Genomic DNA, 23,225 nt, shown 5'->3' on the forward strand with positions numbered 1-23,225 from the left:
TGTCATGAAATATATTTCAGCTTCAAGCCTTATGCTCCTGGGGAAATCACAAAACATCTCATTCAGCTGAAGAGGCTGAAACTCTAAGCAGTGCAATTAATATCTTCCATTTTTGCCATCGGCACGGGAAGCCGCTCCTTGGAATCGGAATCACTAATTGTATCTAATAGCTTACATCTGGCTTGTACAAGTTCAGCACATCAGGATTTGCTTTATGTGTCCTGGTCACCGGGTATTGAGTGGATGTGCTCTGACCTGGACTTCAGAGTATCTGCCACATTCTAACCTTCTCAAGAAATAGAATATTCATTAATGAATGAAATCTGGTTTCAGGAAATTGTCTGTAGATATTCTTTCCACTGAATGCAGCTTTATTATAACTGGCAGTCCTGAATAAGATGACAGAAACACCATAAAAAACAAAAATCTTCCCTGGAGTGTTTCAAAAGTCGTTTTGTTTAAAACTCTGAGATAAACAGGCTTGTTTTACTGATTCACTTAATTTGTTTTTGTGCTATGAAAACTCAAGACTCTTGCATATATTAATTTTAGTAAATACACCAGGATATCACTCATCTAATAATGAGCGAATAGATGAAAGATGAGAGAATAGGTGAAAAGCTTACGGTTATCTTGAGTAACTGAAATAATGCAGTATTTGTCTTTCTGTAACTGGCTGATTTCAATTAGCATTTATCTATTGTTGCGTATGGCAGGATTTCCTCCTTTTTAAGGCTGAATAATATTCTAGGATACGTATATACCACATTTTCTGTATCCATTCATCCTTGATGGGCATTTAGGTTTTTTCCCTGTCTTGGCAATCAAATGCTGTAATAAATGTGGGAGTGAAGATAAAATGCCCACAGTTAACAACACTGAATCGCACACTTAAAATTTGTTAGGAAGATAGATCTCATGTTAAATGTCTTAGTACAAACAACGACAGGAAACAAGGAAACTTTTGGGTGTGTTGGATATTTCTACTACCTTGTGGTGATGGTTTCATGGGTGTGTGCACATACCTAAACTCAACAAATTATATTAAATATGTACAGTTTTGTATATAATAGCTCAATAAAGCTTTTTTTAAAAAATATTATAGTTATCTGCCCAATTCCTTCTTCCAACTCAGAAAAAAATTCCTGACATTCCCCCATCTAGTCCACCATGACTAATAGGTGTTTCAGACTAGCCCCTCACAAACTGAGCTCCTAAGTGACAGAAATACTACCAACTGGGCAGCACCCATCCTCAGGGTAATGTGATATCACATTTAAGACTCCTCCATTTTGGGAAGGAGCTGGAAAAACAATAATTGGGCACAACCCTCATTAGGAGGAAAGAAGGTCGGCTTTTTCTGGTTTCACTTCTCTCCATGTGCACACATGGTAACTTGCCCTGTTTCCTTCAGGGCATTTTCCTTTTGGCTTCTATGCTCAGATCTCCCTGCTTCCCACAGCATTTTTGTTCTTGAAAAGAGGAGGAGGAGGAGAGCCCTTAGTACTACAATCTTGCCCAAAATACATGTTCTGCTATTTATCAATACCGTTAAGTATGAAGAACACCGTAGGCCTTAATTACTTGGACAATGGGAAAGAGGGGTGCTAAAAGCTTTTATACATAAATCTCCTAGTACTTTTATGGAAATATACTGTATTTAAATACCCAAAAGGTAGCTCGAAAAGGCACTCAGGCATCAACATTTTAAGAGAAAAAAAAAAGTGAGAGAAACTTTTACCTATTATCTCGCAGTTAGTGCTTTAAAAGACATAATTTTTTTAAGATATTATTTATTCATTTGACAGAGAGTGCACAAGCAGGGGGAGCAGCAGCCAGAGGGAGAGGGAGAAGCAGGCTCCCTACTAAGCAGGGAGCCCGATGATGCGGGGCTCAATCCCAGGACCCTGGGATCATGACCTGAGCCAAAGGCTGATGCTTAACCCACTGAGCCACCCAGGCGCCCCTTAAAAGACATATTCAACAAAATATATAGTACCTGTCTCGTAAAGTATGAGAATCTCTTAACATCCTTGCAGTTATATTGGTATATTTGTTAATTGTTCAATTTCATAGGTAGAGGGCAAAATAATCTTTCCTTGTTTAGGGCTACAGAATTTATCCCTCTATGTGTTTGATATGTATAAGTGTGCTTATGTTTGGTTTTAATGGATTTTTCCTTAAAGGTAAGATAAGAAGCAATAATCACAATAATTAATACCTAGCATTTATTTAACATTACATACATGTGGGAGTGGAAACACTTTATGTGACTTCTCATTGTTTACTCTTTAAAAACCCCAATAAGATGGATTTTATTAGCATCCTCATTTAATCTCTGAGGAAAACTGAAATGCAGAAATACGTCACTGGCCTGTGTAGTCTTTAAGAGAGATATGTTCAAGGTATGTTGGTGACATAAAGGATGGAAAAATAAATAACCCTGGGGGCACTTGGGTGGCTCAGTCAGTTAAGTGTCTGCCTTCAGCTCAGGTCATGATCCTGGGGTCCTGGGATTGAGCCCCGCATCAGGCTCCCTGATCAGTGGGGAGCCTTCTTCTCCCTCTCCTCCCCACTGGTGCTCTATCTCTCAAATAAATAAAATATTTAAATTAGAAAAGAAAAATAAGTAACCCTGACTTACATCATATTCAGAAGGTGAAAATAAAATGACACTGAAGATGAGTGAGTAGGACTTGGCAAAGAAGACCAGAGTAATGGGCTTTCCAAGCAGAGACATAGGTTCCAGTAGGGAGCTATCAAACAGGTCTGGTAAAGAGTATGGGGTGAATTCAAAGGGGTTCTGAGACTGGAGGCAGGAAGGCTATGCAAACAGTATATACTGGAAATAACATTTGCCTTCAGTCAGTGATAGGGGTACAAGGGGATTTGCAGATGGGGCCCCGATAGCTAGGAAGAAAATCCCACAAGACAATTAGAAAGGTTGATCCTTCTTGGAGGGTCAGGCTGGAAACTGAAAAGCAAAGTAACAAAGCGCAAAGGCTGTAGATGATACAAAACCATCCAGGTGAGCATAACAACATGTACTTGGAAAAGCTCAAAAATGAAAGATGCGTCCATAGTGGAATGGGACAGCAATGCCCAACTATTCAGTTTAAATGTTCCTTGTATTTTCCTCACTTTCTTCTTATTCTTCCTTAATATTTAAATCTACTGAAAAGCACATTTTCAAGTCTCAGCTGTTCTAACAGAACTAATGTAAGAGATGTGTGTCCACCCCGAGTTCAGACTTTTTAAAAGAATGAGCAGGCCCCTGGGTACCAGTGTGATTAAAGCCGCAGTAATCAGAGTGAAGAATCCCAAGGGGAGAGGAAATGCAGGGTGGCAAAACAGAGCTGATTCTGGTGCAAAACTTTTTCTTTCAATCAGGAGCTAATTACATAAGTGAGAAGATGGACTCTCCTATTTAAGTCTAGAATGAGTTACTTTTCTTATACTTTATATTGTCCCAAACAAGTCTTGTAATTAAAATTTAAAATGCATGAATCTATGAGATCTATGAAAGTATGAAATTTTTGCTCATTTGGAAAAGTCAAGAGACAGTCAATTCATATCCTCAGTTGAATGTACCAACTTTGATCTGCACTATTACTTCATAAAAAATAGTATTTGTTAAAAATAAATTCTTATTAATAAATTTCATTGAGATCTGCTATAAAATATAGGGCCTGTGGTTAAAAATATTGTATTATACATTTAAAATTTTTAAAGGTAAATTTTATGGTAAGTATTCTTAGAAAATTTTAAGAACAAATTTCAGCTGAATAAAACATGCAAAATAGTACTCAATGGGAAACAAATGATTTTGATAGCAATATTACAAAGAATATTGTACAGATCATGAAATATAAAAATTATGTGCAGTACTGACACTTGATATACACCTAAAATAGAGTAAACTGCAGGGTTTTTTTAGCTTTATGGAGGCATAATTGACAAACATTGTACATACTTATGGTGTACAACATGATGTTTCATATATGTAGAAATTGTAAAATGATCACCACAATCAAGTTAATGAACATACACATGATATCACAGTTACCGATGTTCTTGTGTGTGAGAACACTGAAGAACTACCTACTTTGCAGATTTTAAGGATACACTATAATATTGTCAACTGTAATCACTGTGCTGTATGTAAGACCTCCAGAACTTATTCATCCCACATAATTGAAACATTTTCTCATTTCCCTCAACCCTAGCCTGTTAACCACCATTTCAGTCTCTTCTATGATTTAGACTATTTCAGATTCTTCACATAAATGAGATCACGCAATATTTGTTCTTCCATTTGCCTCATTTCCCTTAGTATAATGTTCTCCAGATTCATCCATATTATTACGAGTGGCATTTCCATCTTTTTAAAGGCTGAATATTCACACACACACTCACACGCACACACCCCTATATATACACACACAACCTTTTCTTTATCTATTCATCCGTCAACAGATATTTAAGTTGTTTTAGTATCCTGGCTATTGTGAGTAATGATTTAATGAATGTAAGATGCACGTACCTCTCCAAGGTATATACCCAGAATTGCGATTGCTGGATCATATGATAGCTCTATTTTTAGTTCTTCATACTGTTTTCCAAAATGGCTGCACCAATTTACGTTCCCACCAACAGTGCACAAAGGTTCCAATTTCTCCACATCATAATGAAAGGGTTATCAGTTTTCTCCTGCTCTTTCTAAACAGATTATTTTACAGGAAATCATATTCTTGGATGCCAATATTTTTTAATGGAAACATAATACAGATATTGTGCTGATACTTAAAGACATCTGAAACTACCTGGCATAGTGTTTTGTCAACCAATTTTGTTAAGGCTTTGGGGGACAGTAATTACAGCTTTTCTGGCAGATGTTTAGGTAAATAGGAATTTTTCCAAAAAATAAATTTCTTTGAGGAGATGTCCAACACTAGCAAAATCAAGGTAAACATTTATTGTTTTATGAACACAAGTGAATACTTCTTTAAAGTAAAAGCAAAAGTCAGTTCCTATAAGCCGACTCAATTTACTAAGTCACAAAAAAGAAAAACAAATGATGTGATATTCCTCCATAGCTCATTTCAACATATACACAGAATCCAGATTTCACATTGTTCAGCCCTGAAAGGTAGTTACTGCCAAAGAATTGGTGACATTTTCCCTAGTATTTAATTTCTATAGCATTACTAATCCTTGATAATGTATTCATCCTCAAGGAGAAACAAAAAGGCAATATCTTGGCTTTCTGACAGTCTAGATTATTCTTTGTCCTGTGTTCCTTGTATGTATCTGATTGTTTTTCTAAACTTCCATTTATCTTGTTCTATTTTTTTCTTCCTATAAACAATGGCTATCTTAAAGTTCTTTCAAGTATTTTTATAGAATTTAAAGTTACTCAAGTGAAATAAAGATAGCCAAAATATCTTCTAAGAGCATGTAAGCTACGACGCTTTGGCTGCCAAGTTAAAATATTTTTAATAGAAATGTGTGAACATGTTAATCCTATTCAGGATGATTGAATGTGATCAATTTGGAATGGAAGAATATGTAATGTGATGACACCACTTTTATGTGTACTCTCATAAAAATAAGTTATATCTTTCCAGGTCATCATTAATATCCCTATTTTTTAAGGATAGCTGTGGTGCTACAGCTCCAGTTAATACAGTAAGAAGATAGTCTCCTGATGTTTTCAGAGGGAAAAATATCAAAGTCAGATGTGTATGCTTGTATGCCTGTATGTGTGCATTTACGTCCTTCAGAGACAAAATCAGCAATTTTCTTTTATTTTTAATGAGGTTCTCTCTACATTAAGGCCACTTTATACATAAAGATATGTTACTGCCATGTTTACGCTTTGTCCCTGAGGATATATTTTTTAATGAGCTCTTCATGTATGAAGCAACATTTCATGTCAGTTAAGTAGACAGAATGAAAATTGATGATATTCTATAATCATCGAGACTTAGAAATAAAAGGGACTTCAGAGAGAACCTGAGTCATCACCAGCAGTTCAGCCTTTCATACAAGATGGCTGTGAAAACCCTGCCGGAAACATTTAATTAAGATAAATTTCATAACATGTTCTTTTCTATTTTTTTGTATCCTCGACAGTGGAAATAGGGTTTCCTAAAGATGCAGCCACTGCACAGTTTTCTTACTAGAATATTAACACACCAAATTATCCTCACTCTATTTGACACATTATTTAAAAATACCAAATACTCACTTAAACTTTGCCTCTCTTACCATTCTTCACCTACTTGTTTCATATACAAAAAAAAAAAAAAAAAAAAAAATCCTCCAATGAGCATGCTTTAGTTTTTCAATTGCCTAAATACACCCCCCTCCATCCAAAATAGTAAAGAAAAACTTCAAAATAGGGGCTTCTTTTCCCATGTTTTGAATGTCAGATTTCTAATGTTGTACTTCAACATCTTGCAAGTGCCTAGTTCATTGTCGGGGCTAAGAATACTTTCGACTGGAAAGTCAAATTCTGGAGTTACACAGAGCTACAGTCTGTTATAATTAAATATTCTTTATAGCATAACATTTTGGCAATTCTTATCTGTCCCAGAACCCATGTTTTTAAAATGTTTTTTTTAATGTGTATCGAACTACATGATTTAACATTTAGCACAAATATATTTTATCCTATTTATTTTTACAGCATGCTGACTACAGTTAATACTATATCATATACTTGAAATTTGCTGGCTCTTGAGAGTAGATCTTAAGCAGTCTCACCACAAGAAAAAGAAAAGTAACTTTGTAAGGTGCTGGGTGTTAATTAACTTAATTTGGTAATTTTACAATGTATACCTATACCAAAGCATGTAGTACGTTCAAATATATAATTTTATTTCAATAAAGCTAAAAAATTGAATCATCTTAACAATTGCTTTTATTTTACTCTCTCTCCTAAGTCACTTCACCAATAAAATCAACATACTTTTGGTGACTTCATCCAGGTTTCCACAAGCATGAAAAGACGGTACTGAAGCAAGTCAAATATTGGTAACAGAGGGTTCTCAGAGACAGTTTGTGGGGTTTTTTAACGGATAAACTTAGCCTCAGAGGTGCCACATGAGCTAACCTAAGAAAAAGTTAATGGTAGATTAATGTTAAGACCCATTGCTTCTGGTTCCCATTCACCTTTTTCCTCTATGTTGCTGCCTCCTTTACATTAATTGGACAGTACAGCAAACAGTGAGTATTTGAGTCCTATGCTATGACTAGTAAAAGACAAAGGTGACCAAGTCACTGCTTCATGTACAATGAGTTTACGATTTACTGGGTAGCATTAGGGGTAAAGACATTAAACATAAACATAAGTTAGAGTTGGAACCCATGACATCGCATAATAAACTAGGGGTTAGGAAAAAATTACAAATGCATATGGATGCTTATAAGTCTGATGCTTGATAGATTTTCCTAATTCATCTACTAATATTTTCTTTGATCAAGTAAAAGGTAGCATGTTATTCCTATTATTACATCCAAAGCACTTTTCAAAGTACCAACTATGCAATTATTACCAAAAATAGTGTGAGATCAAATTTTATTTAAATTATTGGCACTACAATAATTATTCTAAAATAAATACTCCTAAATTGGTTAAATAGTGATTGAATAAACAAATAAATATGGGGAAAGAGTTTCCTCACAGAAGAATTCCAAATGACTCACGTAAACATTCTCCTTCCAAGAGTGGAGTTGAATCCCTGGCCCTTCCTTCCTTTTGTGAGTTGGAATTACTCACTTCTCAAGAAAAAAGTAAGGAAAGGGAAAAATGGTTATTTTACATTGAAGAAACCTGGCTGAAGTTGCCTTACTCAAGTGATGAAAATAATCACCAATAATGGCATACAGATATAATGTACTCGCTGATATGATGTAAAGAAAAGAACATTTGCTAGATAGATCTCTAAAACCCTATAACTCCAGACTAGTTCTGAAAAAATCAAACAAAATCCAGACTGGGGGACATTCAACAGGATACCTGGCCGATACTCCTCAAGATCAAAATTATAAAAAAACAAACAATAATTTAAAAACCACCACAAACCAGAGGACACTGGAGAAATATAGAAACTAAACAGTGTAGTACTCAGAACTGGATCCTGAACCAGAATGAGGACATTCATAGATGAAATTCAAATAAAGTATGAAGTTTAGTTAATAGTAATATACCAGAGTTGATTTCTTAATTTTTACAGATGCACCTGGGTAATAAGATATTAACAATGGGAGAAACTGGGTGAGTGTTATACTGAAACTCTTATTATCTTTGCAAATCTCTACGAATGTAAAATTATTCCAAAATAAAACATTCACTTAAAAAAACCACAAAACATTAACTTTATTCTACATTAAGTTTCAAATGTGTATGAGTCAAATATGTAACAGAACAAAAATACAAGACAGAGATATTTGCCAACTTTATTACAGATGAAGAATTAGTATCTGTAATTTGAGAGAGAAGGAAATAAGTAAAAATACCTACAAACTGAGGAAACAAGGCACAGACAGGGAGAAAATATTCACAACTCATGTAACAAATGAAGGATTAATATTCATTTTCTAAGAATAGAAATTAAGAAAAATAGATAATGGGAAAAGTTAATAAACAGAAGAAGCAACTTGAAAATCCAATGAAAAATATCATGAAGCTATTTTAAGTAATAATCCATATGTACCAGTTACTAATTTATTGCTTTTCAGCTGCAGACTGACCTTTACCCTTGCATAAAGATACTGAAACATGAGCCTGTTGACTGCATTTCTCCTTTGGAAGCTGGCTCAATGTTTGGCTCCCCCCAGTAGCAGGTACTGGAGGGACTCAAAGATGGAAAAGAGGGACTCTTTTTTGTGTCTCATTTTTCTATTTTGCAGCAATCCTATTAGGAAGTGTGATACTTGGTGTGCCTATGGCTCCATTGAAAGAGCATGCAACTCTTGATTTCAGGGTCATGAGTTTGAGCCCCATGTTGGGTGTAGAGATTACATAAATAAAACTTAGGGGAAAAAAAAAAAGGAGGTGTGATACTGGCACCATTTACTGCAGTTGAGTCGCTTGCATCCCTCCAGCCAGTATCTTTACCATATTGGCAGTGACTCAGCTCTCATGGCTCAGGGCAAATTCTTCATCACTCCAACAGTCAATGCATTCAGGTTTACCCTCTTCTCAGAGATATGAATGTCAGCATGGAGGGACCCCTTCCTCTGATTTTCTAAATTCTTGGTTCTGAAGATACACTGATGCCATTTAAAAGTGGACAGTTGTGGCATTACTTCTCCACTTAAGTGGTTGCGCAGAAACCCTAAACTGAAAGAGAATCCTCTCAGTAGGCAGAACTTTACATGGTGCATTTTACAGTCACTTTTCCTGGAACGATGATGGCCATAAGTATAAATGTATTCACGTGTGGTTGCTATTGTTTTGGTGAACAGTAATGGATTGGAAGGATCAGGATAGAAAACTGGTGACAAGGAAGTCTAGGGAAAAAAAATCTGTTGATGACCTACTGAGAATAAGCAGCTAGTGAACATATCCATATCCTATTTTAATAGCTACCCAGAACATCTCCTGCAGTGGACAACATGATATGCTTTTTGCATGACAATCAGCGTCTTATGTTGTACCAGTGCTTTCAGTGATTGCTCAATGAGTTAATGAGAAAAGTGACCATAGTGGCAGTTAATTACATGGTCATGGACTTCAATGATAACATGATAGTAGGTAAAGCACACCAGGAGTCCATGGATGGTGGTACTGACAGAACGTTACAGATAGAGAAGGTAAATTCATAGTCCTATAATAGATCCATCGATGATGCCACAGTATTGACACCATTTATCCTGATTAAGGAAGTGCAGCTATGGTCTTCATGTCTATGTAAGTAAATGGCCTTACCACATAACCTATCACACAGAAAATCCCAGTCTTAATGGCAAGATGAAAGGGCTTGATAAAGACAGTGTCAGGATACCAGTTAAAGTACCTACAAAAATAGGATAGGACAGATATCCTATAGGATGAACTATATGCATCCTACCAAAGACAACGTGAAGGTGCTATCTTCCCTCTAGAAAAAAATACAAGAGTCCAAGAATCAAGAGATGGAAGTGATTTTTCACTATTTTACTAATTCATTCATAGAATTTTTACTTCCAGTTCTAGCAACTTTGAATTCTGCTGGATTAAGATCTAGAGATCTTAATGACCAAGGGGAGGATACTTCCACAAAAAGAAACAACAATGGTTCCATTCAACATGTTTGCTTAGACATCCTGGGCTTTTTCCAGTGAACCAACTGGAAAATAGAAGGCATTGGGTTACTACCAACACGGAGGACAAGGAAGACTATGTCTGGAACCCAGAGGAGCTTCTGGGTAGCTCTTGGCAGTTCCTTCTGATTAGTTAACTGTCACAGAAAACTACAGCAGTCAAAACGGGCAGAACCACTGAGGGTCTTGACCCTTCAGGAATTAATGTTTGGGTTACCCACCAAGTAGAGAACCCTGACCACTTAAGATTCCATTTTAAGGCAAAGGACACAGTTATTATTTTATACAATTTTGTTGGTAGCTAACTTGACAATTTAGTCTTAAGGTAAGAAAATATTTCATGGATCTGTAACTAAATTTGAGGCAGCCATGAATAAAATTTTGAAACCGTGTCTCTCCTCATTTGGGGATAGGTTGAGATCTCACTTCTATAAAGACGAGATATAAAAAATTTTAATTTAATTTAATTAAAAAATATGTACCGGGTAAGGTGGAATCAGTTGTTTTGTTTCTGTAGAGAATTCCATATTCATGTATGACAGAATGTGGTAATGCTGAGTAGTCAAACGGGTAGACTGTGCTAGTTATAATTCATTTCCTTTCAGCTTCAAACCCACTCATCTGTGTCATTCTTTGTGATGCTGGAACTGGGCGATGGACTCTATTACCCTTTCTCCAGCTGGATCAATACTGGCTCTACAAATAGAGAACTCTAGAGGGACACTTCCAAATTAGAGCATGAAGAACAGGCTTTATTTTTTGAAGTGTTCTATTTCTCCATGTGACTTTGAGTGGATAGGTATGCTAAGATCCCAGCAAGATTACCACAGTGGCAGGCTGATTATGTGGTTTAGCGTGGAAGTCCACTCGACTAGTTTCTCTGTTACTGCATTGACAGATACTCCTTGCTTTCACAGCTCAACAGCTGAAACTCTTCCAGTGGTTTTATCTTCACGACATTTACAGCAGCTCTTGCTCTCATGGCATAGCAGTAGCAAGTCTCTTTGTCACCAGAGCCCTGGGAAGTAGATTCCTGTGGCAGCCATATCCTCTCTCAGTGTCTGAATCTTGCTTCTGATGTTCTGAGTTTCCAGGTTCCTTTCTTATTAAATTTCCCCCATAATCCAAAGGTCAATAGCCACTCTGCAGCAAACTCCTTTCTACCTTCTTATTGTAGACCACATTTTACCTTGATAAAAAGGTTTTTATACTAAATTCCCCCTACTCAAATTATTGGACCCTGGTTAATAACCAGAGAAGTGCATGAAGAATACAATTCAAAGATCAAAGATATATGGTTTCATAACCGATTCTTAAAATTTTTAAACTCTGAAAATAGAAGTTCTTGGCAAGAATGTGAAGAAAACAGCAACTGTAAATAGGCATGGAAATTGCAACAATACATTTGGGAAACAAATCTTAACATCTAGGAAATTTCAAAATGCTCATATCCTGGTATCAGTCATTCCATTCCATTCCTAGTCCTATTTTCTAAGAAATTCCTGTTCATATGCACAAGAAAACATATGCAGAAAAGCATTGTTTTAAAAAAATAAAAATAGAAACAGCATAAAATTTCATCAATATTAGAATAAATTATAGTATATTCATTTAGTGGTATAGTATATAGCAGTAAAAGAAAATATAGAAATACATTTATGAAGATCAATAAATCTCATATTGACAGGAAGCCAGAAATGTGATATAGAATGATGTCCAATTTTATGTGTAAATTTACAAAAAAATGTGTAAAACAGTGTTTTAAATATATATATATGCAAACATTTTATGTATACTGTATACACATACATAGTAAACAAACACTTATAAAAACAGACATGGGAATGAACATATCTGGGGAAGGTAAGAAGACAATGGTATTGGAGAAGGAAAAAGGAGGAATTTTTTTTTTTTAAAGATTTTATTTATTTGACAGAGATAGAAACAGCCAGCGAGAGAGGGAACACAAGCAGGTGGAGTGGGAGAGGAAGAAGCAGGCTCATAGCGGAGGAGCCCGATGTGGGGCTCGATCCCAGAACGCCGGGATCACGCCCTGAGCCAAAGGCAGACGCTTAACAACTGCGCCACCCAGGCACCCCAGGAGGAAATTTTTATAAGAAAATTATGTTACATATATTAATTTAAAATAATATCTAAACCATCCTAAAATCTTGTCACTTATGTATCTTTTGCCTAGAACCCAGTGAGTCATATTTAAGTAGATGTTTTTACAAGAATATGTCATACTTCCATGGTTTTACAGAAAACTTTTCCTTTTAAAGAGTTTGTTTCCCCACTTTATTTCTTTAAACTTAGTTCAGATATTACTTCCTCCCAGAAGCCTTTCATGACTGCTTTAACTAATTTTTCTTCATGGGAGTACCTTTGCTTTAATACTTAGTATTTAGATTCATTTATCCCCTCGGTTATCTAGGTATCTATATATGTTTATCCCTGTTTTTAGTTATGATACAATATCTGGCATACAGAAATCACTAAGAGGCATGAAAGTTAAGATTATTTGGAAGAATCTGAAACTTACAAACACCTAACTAGCACCAGGATCTGAGCATTATAAATCTCTTACATAACAACAGGCCACAGAAGAAACAGCAAAATAAATTATCTACATTGATTACAAGCATCTTAGTCTTTAAATCAGAGGATAGAAACCTATATTTACAGAATTCTCAGTCTCTATTTGTCAGAGTTAAAGGGAAAGTAAAGAGCTTCATTTATTCATTCATTCGTTCATTCGACAAATCTAAAGATCTTAAAAATTATACTTACTGCCTACTCTACGTGCTATTATACTAAGTACTATAGATTCAAGGATGAATAAGATGGACATGGTCTCTGTCCTCAAGAAGTTTATATTCTAGGGATGCCTGGGTGGTTCAGTTGGTTAAGCAGCTGCCTTCAGCTCAGGTCATGATCCCAGGGTCCTGAGATTGAGCCCTGCGCTGGGCTCCCTGCTTGGCAGGGAGCCTGCTTCTCCCTCTCCCCCTCTTGCACGCATGCTCACTCTCTCTCTCTCTCTCTCTCTCTCTCTCAAATTAACAAAATCTTTTTTAAAAAGTTTATTTTCTAGTGAGAAAAAGAGTCAAATAACCCCCCCACACACAAATATATTTGAAAACTGTCATACATAATTATCATATTATATTCACTGAAGGGAAGAAAGATACATTCTGGTTTCTGGTGTCTTTGTTAAATCACTGAATTATTTAACTCTATAGTAATCTACCTCCTGACTTATTGCTATGTGAAATAGATGTTCATGTTCAGTATCATGTTTTTTATTCAGTTTTCTGCTACCCCCCCCCAACACACACAAAAGTCTGAATTGATAATCTTAATCACTTTATATATACTTTAATATACTTTAATGACTACAATTTTATATACTTTAATGACTTTATATACTTTGTGACTTTATATGCTTTAATATACTTTAATGACTTTATATACTTTATATAATATACTTATATACTTTAATGACAATTTATATACTTTATGTATACTTTTATGTCTTTATATACTTTAATGACTACCATTAAGTAATGGAAGAATCCTGACCAATACCAGCTGAATATCCTGAGACAGTTCAGCCATTGGTAGTTTCCAATGAGGAATAGAAGAAAGGTGTAGCTATTAAATAGAGCCACAAAACTTTTGACTATAGTTTGTTTTCAACTCTTAAATAAATTTTTAATAACTCAAAAGGAGAATAATCTATCTTCTTAGCCACTATGGTAAGCAGAATCTTAGCCTTCATAATTTTGGCTTTCTGGTGTTACTCCTATGTTTATGTTATATTACATGGCAAAGGGACTTTTCTGATGTAAAAGTTAGTAATAAATTCTTCAGAGGGATATTATCCAGGTGAGCCAAGTGTAATCATCTGGGTCTTAAAAGACAGAAGGCTTTCTCTGAAAGAGAAGGCAGAGAGAATTAAAGCACAAGAAGACCTCAACATACTGTTGACTTGGAGATGTAAGAGTCCACATGGAAAGCATGAGAAGGAAAAGAGTTCTGTCAACAACCACTGAGCTTGGAGGAAAAGGACCCAAACTCCAGATTAGAGCCACAACGAGAGGTGATAGCTCAATCACAGCCTGGTGAGACCCTGAACAGAGAATCAAGCCACATTGTACCAGACTTCTGACCTACAGAAACTATGAGATAATGAACTTCTGTCATTTGAAGCCACAAAGTTTGTAGTGATTTGATTACAGCAGAAATAGAAAGTAACATACCTAGATATTTACAATTTGAATTGCTTCTTCACTTTAATATTCAGTTTCTGTGGGTAGCACTTCTCTTTGGCTGAAAGCTATAAAATATGGGGGAAATCTTCCCACCCTCTCTTGGCTTTCGAAAACTGATTTTCTTGAGCCATCTCTGATGGCTTCTCCTGGAACTCTTTCTGTCCTGCCAATGCCAACTTCCTGATTGTGGGTGAGCTTGAATCCAGGGCAGGGTATACTGAAGGAAAAGAAATGTTAAACTCACAATCAGTTTGGTGGTATTGCATGTTCAAATAGATGTTTCATGTATGATGTCAAAGTTCTGTACTACATTTCAGCGGGAGAGAGAGAGAGGGTGCAGTGTACTCTCCATTATATCTGGGAATGGAACGCCTGTGCCCATAACCTTAAAACTTAAAAAAAAATAATTTATGGTTTTCCAAAATTCCCTAGAAAATATATATTTAATAAGAGTGCTTTCCTTGTGATTTATTGCACTGTCTTACAAGTAGAAGGAATCATCAAGAACTAGCTGGTAGAATTCAGTTCACAGTAAATGTAGCATGATAAATGACGGGGAGTCTGATACTGAGTGAAAGTGAATATAAAGAAAAACACCTTAAGAGAAGACAAAATGGACAAGAATCCAAAATATCTTAATAATATTCTGCTTAGCATCAATATTTTTGCAGTAAGTATTTATAATCCCAAGTGAAGATACAATACTATTAGAAATATTCAAAAGGAAATCATCATTGCAAAGAGAAATACCTTTTTAAAAATGGGTATAAAAGAGAGCCAATCAATTTTCTTTAAAACATGTTTATTGACTTCATCTTCAGAAATATTTCAGTTCCTTATTTTAACCTAGGAGTACATCTTTTCAAGTCCAACAGATAAAGATTACACACATGTCAATACCCCAAAAGTAAAATAGTGTATTTGGGTTAAGTTACTAATAGTGGATATGAGACAGAGTGGAGGCTCTATCCTTCACCCATAATTACTACAAAGTGGCTCTTACTCTTCAAGTACCTTTATCATCCATTTTCCTCTCCTGGTCTTTCCTCTCTGTTCTGCTAAATATTGCAATTTATTATTTTCTTCTCTTTGCTCTGTGGAACAGCACTACCGTTTTGGGGAAAAGATTTCCACTTAACCTAAACAAATTTTCCTTTTATTCTTCTTTCCTTTCTTTTCCTTTCTTCTCTTTCTCTCTCTTTCTCTCCCTCTTTCTCTTTCTCTCCCTCTCTCTCTCTTTCTCTCTTTCTTATCAAAAAGCTGTAAAGATGTCTTAACTCCTCTCCACGTGACCTCTCCTGTGAAAATTCAACATGTGACCTTCACACTGGAGGGAGATAATCCTCCAAAAATATTAGCTGCTCAGTGTATAGTTCAAAAGTGACAAACGCTTGATCCATGTTTTTCTTCACTTGCTATTAACTGGAGAAAATTTCAGGATTCTTGTTATCAGCGCATTTTACAGTTCTGCCTTACAATCCCTTAACTTTCATAACACCTAACGTTTATCTTCATTGTCAACCAACCATTCAACAGCCTGGCGTACAGAGACAATAAAGCACAATACCATGCCCCCAGAGTTTTTATACATGCTTCTAAATTAACTCTAACTGCCCCCCAAATTTTAAAGACTTTTTTTTTCTTGTGGAGGGTAACATTCAACCTCTGATATCCTAGAGTTCTTTCTTTTTTTTTTTTTAATATTTTATTTATTTATTTGACAGAGATAGAGACAGCCAGCGAGAGAGGGAACACAAGCAGGGGGAGTGGGAGAGGAAGAAGCAGGCTCACAGCAGAGGAGCCTGATGTGGGGCTCGATCCCATAACGCCGGGATCACGCCCTGAGCTGAAGGCAGACGCTTAACCGCTGTGCCACCCAGGCGCCCCACCTAGAGTTCTTTCTTAGATATCTTGACTTCTTAGTTGTGATCAAGACTAAAATAAAGTTTCCATCTGAAGTTTCTTCATTCACTTCTAATTCACATATTTTTTTCACATATATTTTTTTAACCACCGGTGTCCTCACATTATAGAGGACTTCATCCTTCAAAGAGATTCTACATAGTACTTAAAAGGAAATGACAGACCTAATTATCAACCTAGACTTCTGAAAATGTCCCCAAGATAAAGAAGATGTTTGGGATTTAGGTGTGGGGCAGTATATAAAAATCATGTTTTTAATCTTTAAAACAATATCTAGACCAAAATGGGATAGACACACTTGCCCGTTTCTGCTAAATTCAGCTAAAAACCTCAGATAATATACATAAAACAAACATACAGTGGGCTCTGAAAAGTGGTGAGAAAAAGACAGACTGGCTAGGGATGTGAGCCTGAAGAACAATGTATTGGTGAGTTTATTGGGTTTTCTTTTTGCTTCACATATCCCAGACCAGGTGCTAGAGAAGTCAGCAATACAGAAACACCAACAGTGCAAACAACATAGTAAGACAGGCAAAAAACCCCACAAAACAGCTTTAACAGTGACAATTCTCACCCAGCAACCATGGAAAATGCTGCAGTCCCACCACCAAACCTGTCATCAAAGACCAAGTAGGAAGACTAGCAATATAGCATTACGTGGCTATGGTGAGGTACCCCCTTGCCTCCCCAACACACACACTCCCTCATCTGCAGTGGTGTGGTATCCAAGAATACTACATGAAGAGCTGGGAGTTCCACCCTTGCCCAGCAGTAATGGCCCTCCACCACCCTAGTGTCAGTGGGGGCCATGCAGGGATCCTGGACTTCCACCCCATCCTGTAGCAGTAAGGCATATCTATTACTCCCAGCTAGCACCAGAGGATTCAAATGCAAAGCTGGAAATCTCACCACCATCCAGTGGTAACTAGCCATACTCTGCCACCATGTTGTCCAGCGGAGGCTACATGAAGAACAAGAATGAAATTTCTGTCCTCCTGCCAACCAGGTGAAGTTAGCTGAGGATGAGTGGGCAGTCTGAGATGCCAACTCTGCTCAGCAGAAATAAGGTACCCACATCCACCAGGATGTCAAAGGAGATGGAATAGATAAACAATCTCTTAGTGCCATGCCTATGATCCATTCTCGTTTAATGTTCTTCAATAGTAAAATTTCTTTCTGTCTTTTCTACTCTTATAGAGGGGTTTTCTGGGTTGGGAAGAGATTTTTGTTTTCAGTAGTATTTCCTCAACAGGCTACAGAACAAATATGTTTTCCCATGTTTCTGCCTCCAGCTGGTTTCACTGGAGAAGGAATAAAAAGAGAGAGAAATCCCCTGTGCCCTGGATATCTTTCATGCATTTAATTGAGAAAGAAGGACCAATAATTGTCCTTTACTAATCAACTATATAGCAGGAATAAAGGCTGGGGAAATGTGACAGGAGTATTTGGGGGATATTCACTATTATGGAAAAGTTATCATTCATGGAAATAAAATTTACCCAGATAATTCTAACTAAGTGGCCAAACAGGGGAACAGTAAATATTTGTAGAAAGAATGAATGAATTATTGATGATTCTATTTTATTTTTCTATTTTATTTCCATTTCTTTGTCTTATTCATAGATTCTCATCTCATACCTAAACCTTAAAATAACTGTTCCTGAGTTTTCACTCAAGTCTAAATTTTTCACTCTTCCTACATTAGTCCTTCCATAAAAACAATCTTGCACATCACTGTATTTCTAAAGTATGCCTATGTCTACTACCTTCAACCCAAAGTGACTGCTGTGGAAACAAAATAAGATGAGGCAACAGCTCTTTATTCAGAGCTTCCTATAGCAAGAGAATCAATCACCATCCCTTCTGCTTGAGAGAAACTCAAAGGCAGAGGAGGAAAGTTTTATAGTGGGGGAAAAAAGGGAAAGACTTCATGTTATTACTATTCTGGAAGCTGAAAGAGGGCTAACTGGAAGCAGGGAATCCTATGTGATGGGTTAGGGGAAGATTTTGGGGCTTCTCTAGGTAGCCCTAATTTAGAAGAGGGGCAGAAACAGAGAGAGGTTATTGGTCAAGTCCTGGCCATTCGGGACTGATTTCTGAGAGGCTGTGTTGTGGTTTCCGGAGCGGACTACTCCAGATTGGGGTAAGAGTTCTATTGCAATAAATGGTCTGGCCATTGTCTGTATATATAGTCCAGCTCTAACTGGCCACACCGGAGCCCATTTTTCCTTTGCAGAGTTAAATTCAACAAATATCTTCTACAGTTAGATTGGTGCTTCCACTAATCTGCAGACATCCCAGATCTAGGTGTTATTATTATTATTTTTTACTATTCCCTTTTCTTCATAATGCTTTCCATCATTCTCCAAGACTATCTACCTCCTATCTAATTCCTAGAGACCATCTCAAGAACCATCGATGTCAAAAGAATCTTCCCTTCACCCTTTCATCCATTAAATACCAAAAGTAGTTGTTCTCTAAACCCCTAGTGTTCACATGACATAAAATACTGCCTTGTTAGACATTTTGTTTTCTTCTTTTGTCTATTTGTTTAATAAGGCCTGGAATCAAGCCTGAAACTTTTATTTGTGTCACTATAGAGTGATGAAAATAATTTCAGTCAAGAGGATAAGATTTTGAATACCAGCTCTATCACTTATTGGTTCTGCAAACTTAGACACTATACCTTGCTTTTCTAATGTATAAAATGGGAAATACTAAAGAAATCTAACTAGGCTGTGAAAATTTAAATAGAAAATACATGGTAATGTTTCCATCAACAAAGAACCATTTTTTACTCTCCTCTTATATCCACCTCCTCACTATATTATGTTAAATTAATGCTTGTAGCAGGATTCTGGGAAGATGGTAGAGTAGGAGGACCCTAAGCTTGCCTAGTCCCATAGATACAACTAGGTAACACTGTCATCAGTGTAAATAACCCAGAAAATGACTCAAAGCCTGGCAGAACAAATTCCACGACTAAAGAGGCCATTAAAAAAGAAAGAGAGAGAGAGGGAGTACTCAAACAAAATCAGAAATGAAAGAGAAGTAACAACTGGTATCACAGAAATGCAAAGAATTATAAGAGAATATTATGAAAAGTTGTATGCTGACAGATTGGACAACCTAGAAGAAATGGATAAATTCCTAGAAACATATGACCTCCCAAAATCGAAGCAGGAAGAAATAGAAAACTTGAATAGACCAATTACCAGCAATGGAATTGAATCTGTAATTCCAAAACTCCCAAACAAAAACCGAGGACCAGATGGCTTTACAGGTAAATTCTCCCAAACATTTAAAGAAGAGTTAATACCTATTCTTCTCAAACTATTCCAAAATTTAGAAGAGGAAGGAGAACTTCTAAATTCATTCTATGATGCCAGCATTACCCTGATACCAAAGGCAGATAAAGACACTACAAAAAAAGAACTAGAGGCCAATATCTCTGATGAACATAGATGAAAAATCCTCTACAAAATATTAGCAGAATGAATTCAACAATATATTTAAGAAAAATTATTCACCACAATCAAGTAGGATTTATTCCTGGGTTGCAAGGGTGGTTCAATATTTACAAATCAATCAACATGATACATCACCTCAATAAGAGAAAGGGTAAAAGTCAAGCAATTATCACATGGTTTCACTAGTATGTGGAACATAAGCAATAGCACGGAGGACAATAGGGGAAGGGAGGGAAATGTGAAGGTGAAGAAATCAGAGAGGGAGATGAACCATGAGAGACTATGGACCATGGGAAAGAAACTGAGCGTTTTGAGGGGAAGTGGGGGGAGGGAGTAACAGGGTGATGGGTATTAAGGAGGGCACATGTTGTGATGAGCACTAGGTGTTTTATGTAACTAATGAATCATTGAACACTACATCAAAAACTAATGATGTACTATACAGTGGCTAACTGAACATAATAAAAAAATATATGATCATTTCAATGGATGCAGAAAAAGCCTTTGACAAAATATGGCATCCATTCGATAAAAGCCTTCAACAAAGTAGGTTTACAGGGAACATACCTTAACATGATAAAGGCCATATATGAAAAAAAATCACAGCTAACATCATATTTAATGGTGAAAAACTGAGAGCTTTCCCCGAGGTCAGGAATAAAACAAGGATGTCTACACTCACTACTCTTATTCAACATAATACTAGAAGTCCTATCCACACCAACTGGACAAGAAAAAAAATGCATCCAAATTGGCAAGGAACAAATATTGTTAAAATGTCCATACTACCCAAACTAATGTACAGAATTAACGCAGTCCCTATCAAAATATCAACATTTCTCACACAACTAGAACAAAAAATCCTAAAATTTGTATGGAACCACAAAAGACCCCAAAGAGCCCAAGCAATCTTGAAAATATCACAATATCACAATTCCAGGCTTCAAGTTATATTACAAAGCTGTAGTAATCAAATCAGTATGGTACTGGCACAAAAACTGACAGATCAATAGAACAGAAACAAAACCCCAGAAATAGATCCACAGTTACATGATCCATTAATCTTCAACTAAGGAGGCAAGAATAGCCAATGGGAAAAAGACATGCTCTTCAACAAATGGTGTTGGGAAAACAGGCAGCTACATGCAAAAGGAGGAAACTGGACCACTTTCTTATATACAAAAGTGAACTCAAAATGGGTTAAGGACCTAACTGTGAGCACTGAAACCATAAAAATACTTAAAGAGAGCACAGGAAGTAATTTCTCTGACATCAGCCGTAGCAACATTTTTCTAGATATGTGCCCTGAGGCAAAGGAAACAAAAGCAAAAATAAACTATTGGGGCTACATCAAACTAAAAAAGCTGCAGAGCAAAGAAAACTATCAACAATGAGATATCATGTCACAACTGTCAGAATGGCTATAATAAAAAACACAAGAAAAACAAGTGTTGGTGAGGACGTGGAGAAAAAGGATCCCTCGTGCACTGTTGGTGGGAATGCAAACTGGTACAGCCACCGTGGAAAAGAGTATGGAGGCTCCTCAAAAAATTAAAAATAGTACTACCCTATGATCTAGGAATTGCACTATTGGGCATGTACCCCCAAAATACAAAGACACTAATTCAAAGGGATACACACACCCCAATATTTATTGCAGCATTATTTACAACAGCAAAATTATGGAAGCAGCTCAAGTGTCCAATGATAGACGAATGAAAGAAGAACAAATGGAATATATACAATGGAATATGTTATTCATCCATAAAAAAGGATGAAATCTTGCCAATGCTACAACGTGGATGGAACTAGAGAGTACAATGCTCAACAAAATAACTCGGAGAAAGACAAATACCACATGATTTCACTCACCTGTGGAATTTAAGAAACAAAAAGAATTTTAAAAAAAGAGAGACACACACAAACCACAAAACAGACTCTTAACTATAGAAAACAAACTGATGTTTACCAGAGGGGAGGTGGGGGGGATGGGTGAAAATAGGTGAAAGGGATTACTAGTAAATTTATCTTTTGAGCCTATCTAAAGAATTGTTGAATCCCTATACTGTACTCCCGAAACTAACTTAACACTGTATGTTAACTACACTGGAATTAAAATAAAAAACTTAAATGAAAAAATAAAAAATAATGCTTGTAGCAGATAAGAATAAATCTGAACGTTATTAGCCGAGATTTCATACTTATATCTTGCACATCTGAGATAATAATCAGCATTTTCCTTGTTTTTCTCAAGCATCAGATACAGACTCAATTTAGAGAAAATTTTACTTTGTTGAAGAAATGGTTCTTTAATTGTTTGAAGTAATCATAGTTTGAAACGACTTTGAGTTTTTATGGCCACTGATACAAACACAGATATCTTTTGAAAATATTGAAAAAATAAAGATTAAAAGAAATCTAAGTGGCTTATTTCAAAAATAAACACCATATTCCATTCAGAAATAAGAGCTTTCAAAAAAATGTGCTTCAAAGTTCCAGTTGTAGTCTTACTGCGAGAATGAATTTATCTCCAAAGAAAGTATTTTTAAATATAATGGAAATAGAGAATCTAGTCTCAATAAAACCACAGAGAAGAAAACTTTCATTTACTGAAGTTATGTTAAGATTTATGCATTCTTTTTCTACAGTTCTAACTTTACAATGTAGGGTTTTTAAGTTTGAATGTCAGTGAAAAATACCATTTTGAAAGCTTTGAAAACTGGCTTCCTTTTCACAAGAGAAGAATATTTGGAGTTTTCACACTTTTCTAAGTAGCTTATCTGATTTGCATTCCCAACCACTCAGTGGTTTTGTCTAAACATAAGACAACAATATTCTTTATGAAACAGTGACAAAGCTTGTTGTCACAAAAACAACATGGTACTTATAAGCAGTGTAAACTACTAGAAAAACAGTCTCTGAATTTTTGCACAGTAAAAGCATGAAGAAAACTAATTTTTTTTTTTTTACCGTACATACTGGGTAAGTACAAAATATGTTTGTTTTCAGAAAACTTTAATATTATTAATTTTATCAATATTATTTATTTTTCCTCCAGGTTATCACACTGTAATTTGTCTTCTTCCAGTGTAAAAAAAAAAAAAAAATCTGACCGTTAAATGTGTATTAATATGCATCAGAATAGTTAGTAGTAATTTATTAATATGTTTCTTGGGAAAAATACTTTTTAAAATATTTTATTTACTTATTTGAGAGAGAACGAGAGAGAGCATAAGAGCAGGGAATGGGG

Source organism: Ursus americanus, chromosome 3, assembly GCF_024610735.1.
Source record: "Ursus americanus isolate L20-20 chromosome 3, mUrsAme1.1.p, whole genome shotgun sequence".
NCBI classification, from domain to species: Eukaryota; Metazoa; Chordata; class Mammalia; order Carnivora; family Ursidae; genus Ursus; species Ursus americanus.